The sequence below is a fragment of the Atractosteus spatula genome, chromosome 10 (genome assembly GCF_055471065.1).
Source record: "Atractosteus spatula isolate fAtrSpa1 chromosome 10, fAtrSpa1.hap1, whole genome shotgun sequence".
Classification (NCBI taxonomy): domain Eukaryota; kingdom Metazoa; phylum Chordata; class Actinopteri; order Semionotiformes; family Lepisosteidae; genus Atractosteus; species Atractosteus spatula.
Window position 1 is genome coordinate 7,293,961 of NC_142715.1, and position 10,053 is coordinate 7,304,013.

At 41.0% G+C, this 10,053-nt stretch overlaps 2 non-coding genes across 2 annotated transcripts; both read right to left on the minus strand.

Annotated features, from left to right (window-relative positions):
* Positions 1–3,987: 3,987 nt before the first annotated feature.
* Positions 3,988–4,081, minus strand: trnai-uau (transfer RNA isoleucine (anticodon UAU)). Its single transcript has 2 exons — positions 4,044–4,081; positions 3,988–4,023 (listed from the first exon to the last, which is right to left on the minus strand). It is a non-coding gene; the product is annotated as a tRNA-Ile (tRNA).
* A 3,958-nt stretch (positions 4,082–8,039) lies between these two features.
* On the minus strand, positions 8,040–8,111 carry trnat-cgu (transfer RNA threonine (anticodon CGU)). Its single transcript has one exon. It is a non-coding gene; the product is annotated as a tRNA-Thr (tRNA).
* Between the last annotated feature and the right edge of the window lie 1,942 nt (positions 8,112–10,053).

Consider the following 10,053-nt stretch of genomic DNA (forward strand, 5'->3'; position numbering starts at 1 on the left):
CAGATCATTCCCCTGTCGCCAGTCCTGGGTATAATGATGAACATAGCTGCCTTGCAAGCAGTGAATCCGGGTGTGATTCCCACCTGACCCATCGACAAACCTTTTCCAATGAATCTTTGATCGATTTAAAAAAGTCTTGAAGCTGGTAGGCTAGGGAAGAAGCACTGTTTGAGTGCACTGAGGAAAATGTGCTACTGTGCTGTGCTGCTCCAGTAGCGCAATTGGTCAGGTTGTGGTGCTTTTGTAGTGGAGTCATACCAAGGTTGTGAGCTCAATCATCATGTGGAGTAGGTTCCGTTTTCAGCTGCAGAAACGTGCTGTTGAATTTAAGTTGGTTCTTGTGTTACTTTTTCCTCTCAATGGAGCTGTATTAATGCAGGCACACCTGCTTCCATGTCAACTTATTTTATCGTTGCTCACAAAGCAACACACTGCAGACACCTCTGATATTGTCACTGCTTGTGGGCCACATGTTCCTGCTGTCAGCCTACCATGATCATACACCTATAGAAATATTACTGCTGTAGTACAGGAGCGAAGAAACGAAACGAAAGCACACCAAGTTTAAAAAGGTCAAAGTGTGTCAAAGCCCTTCCTCGAGGAGGTTGGGGTTCGAACCTACTTGTGCAGAGTATAATGTATTAAGAGGTTATTGCCTTAACCACTAGGCCACCTCCATACACACTTTAACCCCCTCCGGACATGAGTTGGCTTCTTTCCCCATACTCAATGGTAATTTTCCTCTTCCACCTACAATTTCAACATTTACCTTGGGAGATGTCAAACCACAGAGCCTGTGCTGCGCTTCAGTGTTAGCTGTAGTGGACACCCCGTTGAACATAAAAAGCATATTGAGCTCCTTGGACATAAGCCATTTCTCGTCACTTGCCCAGTGAGCAGGCTCAGCGCACACTGAATGCAGGTGTCTCAGAGCAATTGAGATGTGTCCAAGTGGCTGTAAAAGGGATATTTGATGCCAGTGCCATGGCTTAGTTCTCCGACGGCAGGCGTAGCGGCGCACCGGTTGGAGTATTCTGGGTCGCATTTAATGGCAACGTCATGGTAACGTCAGCTCAAACCACCAAATGGAGACGGGCGTACCGACAAGCTGACCCTGCTGATGCGGGATTAACATAAGGATGAGAGAATGCTGTGGCTTAGTTGGTTAAAGTGCTAACCTAGTAAACAGGAGATCCTGGGGTTGAATCCCTGTGGTGTCTGTCTTATCATTATGGACAGCAACATGCTTCTACATTTAATTTAAGTATGGAAGTGTTCATTTAATTTTTGGAACAACTTGTTTTTTAAAAAATCCATACAAATTGCGAAAGATAAAATACTCATCTTTTTTGTCAGTGCAGAGGAATTACTGCCAGCTGGCAAGGAAACGAAAACGTTTTTTTTGTCTTTAGCCAAAAACCTGTGAATGTAGAAAAAAGGTGATGTGCGTTAGTTTCTATGGCACAATCAGTCATCGTATCCTTCAGTTAAACATAACGTTGGTAAATCAAAATTTCCCAGAGACGCATTTCAAATTAATCCGATCTCAACACCGTCTCCCCTAAATGTGATGGGGTTTCTTTGGATGTCCTTAAGCATCCTGATAGTTGCAGAGATTTCAAACTTTTGGCACAAGTCAAACTACAAGAAGTTAATAGTTGAGCGCCTAATTCAATATCACCGGGAATGTGATTATGTAAACTTAAATAGTATTCAAAATATTGCAATTTTGTTGTAGTTTAAAAAGATATTTTAGCTGGGGATCCTCAAATGATGAGGGTAGAAAAGAGAACTATTCGACACCATCAGGAGTGCTTAATGTGTGATAAAAGTGTTTTTTAATCACAAAGTGAAAATAGTGAATTTGTCTTTCACTTAGGCGTTCATCAAAAGCCCATTAAACAGTGAAGGAGAGGTTTGTGTTCCGAATTCTCTTCGTGTCTCATTGTCTTGCTTTGATTTTTAAAATGTACACTGTTGACTATTCACTCTTCCTAACACGATTAAAGAGCCGAGTTTAGTTCAGAGGTAAGGCATCTCATGCATCATATGAAGCTCTGTTTTCTATCACCAGCGTCTCCACTCTGGATTTCTTTTTAAGCGCGATATCTTTTCTGTGATTTCTTTCGTTTGAATTCCCTCATGTGTGAATTTCAGCGCGACACATAAACTCGTTTGTCTGTTTTAAAGAGATGCAATTTTTAAAACAGACAAAATGAAAGACTTATTAACTAAATACACATAGAAAACGTGCACCTAATTGAGAAAATGTGGACTGGGGCGATGTATTATTGTAGCGGCGCAAGCTCACAGTGGTGCACTTGAGGAATGCGGTACAAGGGCCAGTGGCGCATTGGATAATGCATCTGATTACGGATGAGGAGACTGTAGGATTGTAATGCTCTTAAACCCAGTACCATAACCGCAGTGTGTTCAGTCCTACACAACCTTTCTATCGACTGAATAAGCCACCTGTTCCATCTCCATCTTCTTCCCGCACATTCCGGCTATTTCAGCACCGTTATTGTTGGACCACAGTCACAGATACGTAAGGGACACTATTCCGAAGAACTGTCTTAAATAAATAACATTGCAAAAGGTAACAATAAGGGTTTCTTAACGTAACCTTACATTTGGCCATACAATACAATTTCTGTACCCTCAAATAAAAAAAAAATCGTACTGCTTTCTCCTGAGAAGTGTAGTGTCAAATACAAGTGTAGTGTCAAATCACAATAAATAATACATCAAATATACTAAATTAACACCCAGATATGACAGATGTGACAACACACAGCTATGACAGAACACATTGAAGACTTAAGCCCTTTAAATTTTTATTTCCTTAATTTCCATTCTCTTCCCTCCCCAGGATAACTGAAAACTAACTGTAATAAAGACTGTATATGCATTACTTGTAATACAGCTACTAATAAAGATATACATGGAACTTAATTATTAATAAATAACACTTGTATTACTAAAAATGTGTTATGATAACATTCATTGTGAATATTTGTGGTGTCTGGAAAGCAATTTTAGTTAAATATAATAATAATTTTCAAGCAAGTGGTGCATAAGCTTGTTAATTAATGAGTACATTATTTCCATTACATTCAAGACAGTTCTAATGTGATCAATTTGTTCTGCTTAGTCCGCTACCGAGTTGCTTAAAACCTATGAAGAGGTGGTTTAAGCTAGACTCCTAATGCAGTAACATCTAATGGGCAGCAGCTGTTATTTTAGGTTTGTTGCAATCGAGAACAGGTTTAGTACAGAGCTGCTGACAAATTTCAGCGGAGTTTATTGTATATAAGTTTATTGTAATTGACCCATTGTAGCTACCAATCAGCAGCAAGGAAAAACAAACTTCACTTGTGCCTTTTAAAACAAGGGAAACAGAGTAGTAGTTTATGTGGTAATTTCAGGTACTGTACAATGTAAGAACTAAAGTTAACTACTCCCATAGTAATGCGTGGGGTCCTATCAATAGAAAAAAAAATGTTGTAACCCGAAAACACAACAAACACAAAACGAGAAGTCTTCCAGGAACCTAGGTAAATCCCTGTAGTAGTCTAACAACTATGAAAAAAAAAAAACAAACGCAACACCTTCAAAAGAAAAAGAACATTAAAAACAAATCTGGGGAACAACAAAAACACAGAATCTAATGCGAAAGCTTTTTCAAGTCTTCAGTGCTCCTCTCATCTCAGTAGACCTCTCTCATATATTTGTGTACAGGTCAGTTGGAGGTACACAGCTGATGGTAATTTAAGTAGGGAGCTGCGTCAGCATGCATGGGCTTCAAAGGAAAAGTCAAGGTTTATTCCATGCTGAAAAGAGAAGGAAACACAATGTTTCAGCTGTGGAGCCTTCTTTGATTGTGACTCAAAATAAATCTTTATTTGTTCATTTGATGTTAGTTTATCTCCATCAAATACTTAAGAGTATCTAAACTCGACAGTTGCTTTCAGTAGCTGAAAACACTGCTCCAGGTGAGGCTTGAACTTACAACCTCGGCATAACTCCGCTATGCACTGCTGTATAAGTACCGCGCGCTGACCGATTGCGCCACTGGAGCTGTGCAAGTTGTGATCCTTATACAGACTGACGCTGCAGAAACACAGGGTGAAAACAGTTTCGGTTGTGGATCCATCTCCACATGGGGAACACTAAAATAGCAAGGAAAATACAAGAAAAGAAACTGAAAGAATTGTGCTAACAGCAAAGGGGGACGGAGGGAGGTGGTCGAACAAGTAAATAAGCCTGGCAGATTATTTGTAGCGACATTTTTTGAGTCAATCAGCACACTGATTTCTCTTCATGTGCCTTAAACTGTGCAGTTTGTATTTTCGTTGTAGCTTGGTTTCTTCAGAAGTCCAGTAAATTGACAATAATGGAGAACTAGCTGACGCACCCCGTCGTGAAGACCCTCTGTAAGGTGATTACACGTTTCATTTTCAAGTCGCCTCCTTTACACGCAATTGCAGCTCCGACACTGAGAGAAAGCATGAGAAATGGCAGTACAGGCTCGATGGCTTTACATCTTCCATCGATCACATAAAATTGCAGTAAAGCGCTCTAAATATGACTCTGAAGTACTGGGAAAGATGATTATTTTGAGCGTGCCTCCCAGGGTCTGCTACAAGGCTGAAGTTGGCTTCTTATTCGCGTTTTTCGTTCCGCCTTAAATGCTGCTGCTGTGATGTTATGTCGCCTTTCGCCTGTAGATGGCTCTCTTCGATCAGTACTAATTCGGCTGGAATACTGTAGACATCCTCAGTGAAAGGGAATATCCAAATAAATAGCGACTGTCCAAATTATATTTTTGTATGGAATATATTTTAGAAAATCGCAAACCAATTTTAAAAACTCACCATAACATGGACTTGCACTGGGAAAAAGGTGATTGTGCTTTCTGCTTATTGCTACGGCCCTCCCCCCTGATTATAAAAACGTCTCACAATTCTGACACCGAGGTGTGAGAGACAATGTAATAGACTATCAAAATCCTGAAGTACAAGACATTTTAATGCACCATTTTTCAAATATGACCCTCTGATCTTGGCTTGTCAGAATACATTGCGAAAAAGTATGGCACGAATTGCACGAATTGCAATGGCACAAATTGTTGAGAATATCACTGACCTTGCCGATATTTGCAGGGGATATGAGTGTTTTGCGCACGTTGAACTACAGCACGTAAGAATTGAGCTCCTTAGTCAATATCACCGGGGATGTCCAATAATGACGAACATCTGTAGCTTCAAGGAAACTTCGACTCGCACATGGAGTTTTATCTTCGAATGGAGGGTGGGAGAATTCATTTATACTCTCGTTGCTCATTAGCTAAACTATTTTAAAAATATGACGCAGATTTGTTCGAGAAACTTGTAATCGTCTTAAAGAGAGTCTTCTTGAAGACGTGCACCAGGTAGCTCTCCACTGTTAATTGACAGGACTTTAGAATAAACTGTTCTCATACAGCCAACATACAAATTACACATCTTAAGGAACATGAAGAGAAATCTGTGTACTAAATAACATAAAACGGTCGCTGCAAATTATCGCCAAGCTGTTTTACGTGTCCCAACACCTCTTTCTTTCCTATTTTGCAGCGAGCACAATTCTTTCTGTTTCTTCGTCGCTATTTTACTGTCTCTTCCCCCATGTGCAGATGGATCCACAGCCGAAACTTGAGGTCGGTTCCTATTACTCTGTCTGATTGAAAGAGCTGTATTAAAGGCACTCCCATCTCTGCAGGAAAGTTATTGCTGCTCTCAACACAATATACTGCAGCCAAATATAGCGATACTGTCACTGCCTGTGGGCCACGTGTTCCTGCTGTCAGTCTATTATGTCATGTTCATCCACACCCAGAAACATTACTGCTGTAGCACCAGAGTTATATAGGCGCAGTCCATAGAGCAAGAATCTCTTAATCTCAGAACTGTGGGTTCAGCCCCCACATTGGGTCCCTCTGTGTCAATTTGATCCCCCCAATCCTCCTAGCATGACCTGATGGCGTAACAGTGATACCCAGTACCCAGCGTAATTCAGCTTTCTTTCCACTTGATTCAGATTTTGATCTGAAATCATCGGCCGAACAAGAGTTTGTCTAAATCGAGGGAGATCTGCTCACAAGCAAGTATTAAACACTTCAGCATTTTCTGTTCGAATACCACACTTTGTCAAAACACTGCCGCTTCTTAAGCTAATAAGAAACGGTTTTTGAGCACGCATTGTATTGTTAATGCTTATATTAAAAAAGCATAAATTCACATAATGGAATTTGGACTGAACAAAGTAGTCCAGCCCCTTTACAACATTACATACCCACTGATTAAAGCTTAAAACTACAGCAGCAGGAGTAACAATAATGGCAACAACATGTTTGGAGTTCGGCATTTCATTTATACTGCGGAAACATCGTATCGGAATGAACTGCCCGAGATAAAAGAGTAATTGCGGCTTCAGATCGTTTTTACAGAGCATTGCGTTGTTCTGTTCATGCTGACTACACGCTTTAAATTTGTCATTTACTGCAAGCGTTGCTTTTCCAGGTTTTTCTGAAATTCCTCGCATTTGAGCCAGCACTAAAATATTTCATTCCCGTCGCTGAATACATCGTGGAAACGGTATTTGCAACGGAATGCTGTCACACATGAAATCTTTTTTTATTCGGTTCTGAAGTTTGAAAATGAAAATAAAACGGGGGTCACTTCATAGGCTTGAAAGAAATCCAAGCAGCATAAAAACCAGCGAACTCTCACAAATTGCATTGTGCTGCACCTTTCTTCTGCTGCTTTTATAAATCTGCCTTAAACATTTGAATGCATACCTTACTGCTGCTAATCACATTCACGTGCTTACGAAGCTTTTTTCTGTCCGTTATGTTTTTCCTAAGCGGTTTCTCCGTTTTCCTTGTACTGTGATTGTCAGCGAGCACAACAAGACTGAAATAGTGTAAAGGCAGGTAAAAAAGACAGAGTAAAACGCCTGACTGTCGGGAGTGGGATTTGAACCCGTGCCTCTATTTGGAGAGCGGAACACAAAGATTAAAAGACACGAAACTGTGAATTTGCTGTTTTAAACCGCTCCACTATCCTGAAGAAATGGGTGGTGACTGTACCAGTTGCATCCGATTTTCTGTAACTTTAGGACGATTGATACGACTGGACGAACACAATTTGTGGCGTTTAGCATGACATGGAAAACGGTACCGGAGCATTCGGGTCCGGAGTACCAGACTCAGAAACAGTTTTTAACCCCTGCACTATCAAACTATTAAACTCCCAGCCTCTCTCACTCTCACCTCACCTCTCACCTATGATCTGAACCTCACAGTGCCTTCTTTCTTACCAAAAACCCAAACACACATTGAATCTACCTCTACCATACATGTCAAAAGCTCACTCCCCATTATTTCTATCCCTTTATTTCATTCTTTTGATGCATGTTTTTGCACATAACCTGTTACCTTTTTGTTGTTATGCACACTGCCTGTTGTTGTTTTTTGCACATCGGCTGTTGTCTCTGTCTTTCTTTTGTTATACAATTGTATTGTTGTTGTGTTTTTTTCTTTGTACTACTTATGTCCGAGAGCTAGCTAAATAGCATTTCGTTATACCATATACCTGTGTATGAGTATAATGACAATAAACTTGAACTTGAACTTGACATAGTCTTGCAGGCAGTATATTATTTTATCGTTTAAAAAAACACGGTTTTCTCGTATCTAAGTCAGAATTTTTGTGCTTTCGAACGTTACTTCCAACCTGGACTGACAGCTCACCCGATCTGTTTGTGATCAAACCATGGAGTGGGGGGCTGTACCAAGCGCACGTTCCTTCCCAATGCTGAGGCGATCATTCGGAAGATGGGTGTGAAGAGAGACAAGCTTTGTCGACTAAAAAACAAGGTAGGATATGCAAGAATACCAATCACTGGCGACAGTTATGTTCTCTTACTATTGAGACCCCTACATTGCGAGTTTTTTTAAGACTTTGAAACTAAAGGAAAGCAGTGACAGATGAAACAGGCACATGTGGGGTTTGAACCCACGATCTTCAGTTTACGAGACCGACGCCTTACCACTCGGCCACCGCGCCTTCAAGAAAACATGGGAATAATGTTGTTGAAATTATTTTTTTTCTGAATCTGGTTTACATCGCCTGGAGGCAGCAACAACAATAAAAGGGATACTTGTCCTTAAACTCGGACGTGATGTTCTGCAGACATGTGCATAATGTCCTGTTTTCTTACAGTGTAGACATTTTGCTGTTCACGCTCCGCATTTATCTGCTTTGTGCGTTGTTAGTCCGCACCTGTAACATGTAATGTCAGCCGTCCCCTGTTCTTCTATTTCTCTAGCATGACTGCGTCCTGCTGCTCGGCTTTTATTTGTAAAGTTTGAGCGAGCGTCCCGTTCAGTGTCACTGTGGTCAGAAAGCATTCTTGATTCTGCTTGAGCTGCTTCATGAATCTAGCGACTGTAAGAGCTCTTTCTAAAGTCAGCCCTTCCTCCTGCAGGAATTTATAGTCTCTTATGTGCACATTTTCCACAAGTTGATCTCTTAACATGTCAGTTTCCAATACTCCAAAGTCACAAAATTTAGCCAGTTCTCTTAGTGCAGTCACAAAAGCATCAACAGATTCGTCCTGAGACTAAGTTCTCTGCCTAAATTTATGCCGTTCCAAAACCACATTTCTCCGCGTTGTAAAGTACGCGTCTAAGGCAGCTACAGTCTGTTCATATGTACCTTTTTCTCCAGGGAGGTTGGCGAAAATCCGCTGCACGGGAGCCCCGATACAGTGCAGTAATGTAGCACGTCTCACGGCATCCTGAGCTTCTGTATATCCACTGGCTGTTTAAAAAAAAAATCTGTACGACTCCATCCATATCTTGTATTCCGTATACAAATCTGGAGCTCCGAGGTTCAGTGGAAGCGGTGGAAAAAGCTGGGCATAAGCAAAGCTTCTCGGCGCGGCTGCCATATCTTCCATGGCGCAAGCTAAACGAAAAGTCCGAAAATTCAAAAGTTCGTTTCTACCAGCATGAGAACTAAAATCTGCAGTGTTCTGCTCGCTTTGAGTCCGTCAAGCACTCATCTCTCGTCGCCATAAATGTGTATCTTAATAAAGAGACGTTTTTATATTATTTTAACTCCTTTATTAACTACACAGATCACGCCCTTACACCATATATTCCCGCCTTCTACTCTCTCGTTCTGTTGTCTCGCGATTTCTACTCACTATACTACATTTAGCATGACTTCTTGTTGCAGTTGAGCTCAAAGCTGGAGATGATCTCCATATTTTACCGCAGTAACTAGTCCGAAACGTAGTACACAGTACACACTTTTTAAGTGAAGTCAGGTTGTTAAAAAATTAAACCAGCGCCCTGTCACAGAAACGTACCCCGGTCTCCCGCGCAACAAGCGGGGTACTCAGCACTATACTAACGAGGAGCGCTTGTCTGCAGCTGAGCGTCAGCTCTGTTTACTGTCAGCAGTCATTTCCTCATTTCCAAAGACTTTTTCACCTGCTCTCAGCTTTTAAAGACGATCATAAACGCTCAAGAAGTAATTCATGTCAGTTTGAAGTCTGTTTCTGTTGTCTCAGCTCTTGATAAAGAAAAGCCGTGCGTGGGAGACTCCCTCTCTGAAGAAGTTTGCCGTCACCCTGCGAGGGAGAAGAGCCATCAATCACCGAGGCAACCACTGAGACAGTTAACATTGAACACGTGAAATGCGAGATGTTGTGATTTTTTTCCCGCTTAAGGCTTCTATCGTTTCTACTCTAACGAGAAAGACCTCTTTATTAGAAGTGAGATTTTAACAAACGTCTCCAGGGTTAATTGCGACCTGAACGCAACGCCTTAGACCACCAGCCATCTTGCCTGTGGTACTTATAATGAAGTATATATTTTATTTCTTTCTACTCGTTGATAAGAAAAAAGTGAAATCATGTAATTAGGGAAATGTCTTTTTTTCATGGGGAAAACTAGCCCGAGCAAATGTAAAGTTTAGAGCAGCGCTCAATAAAAATGAT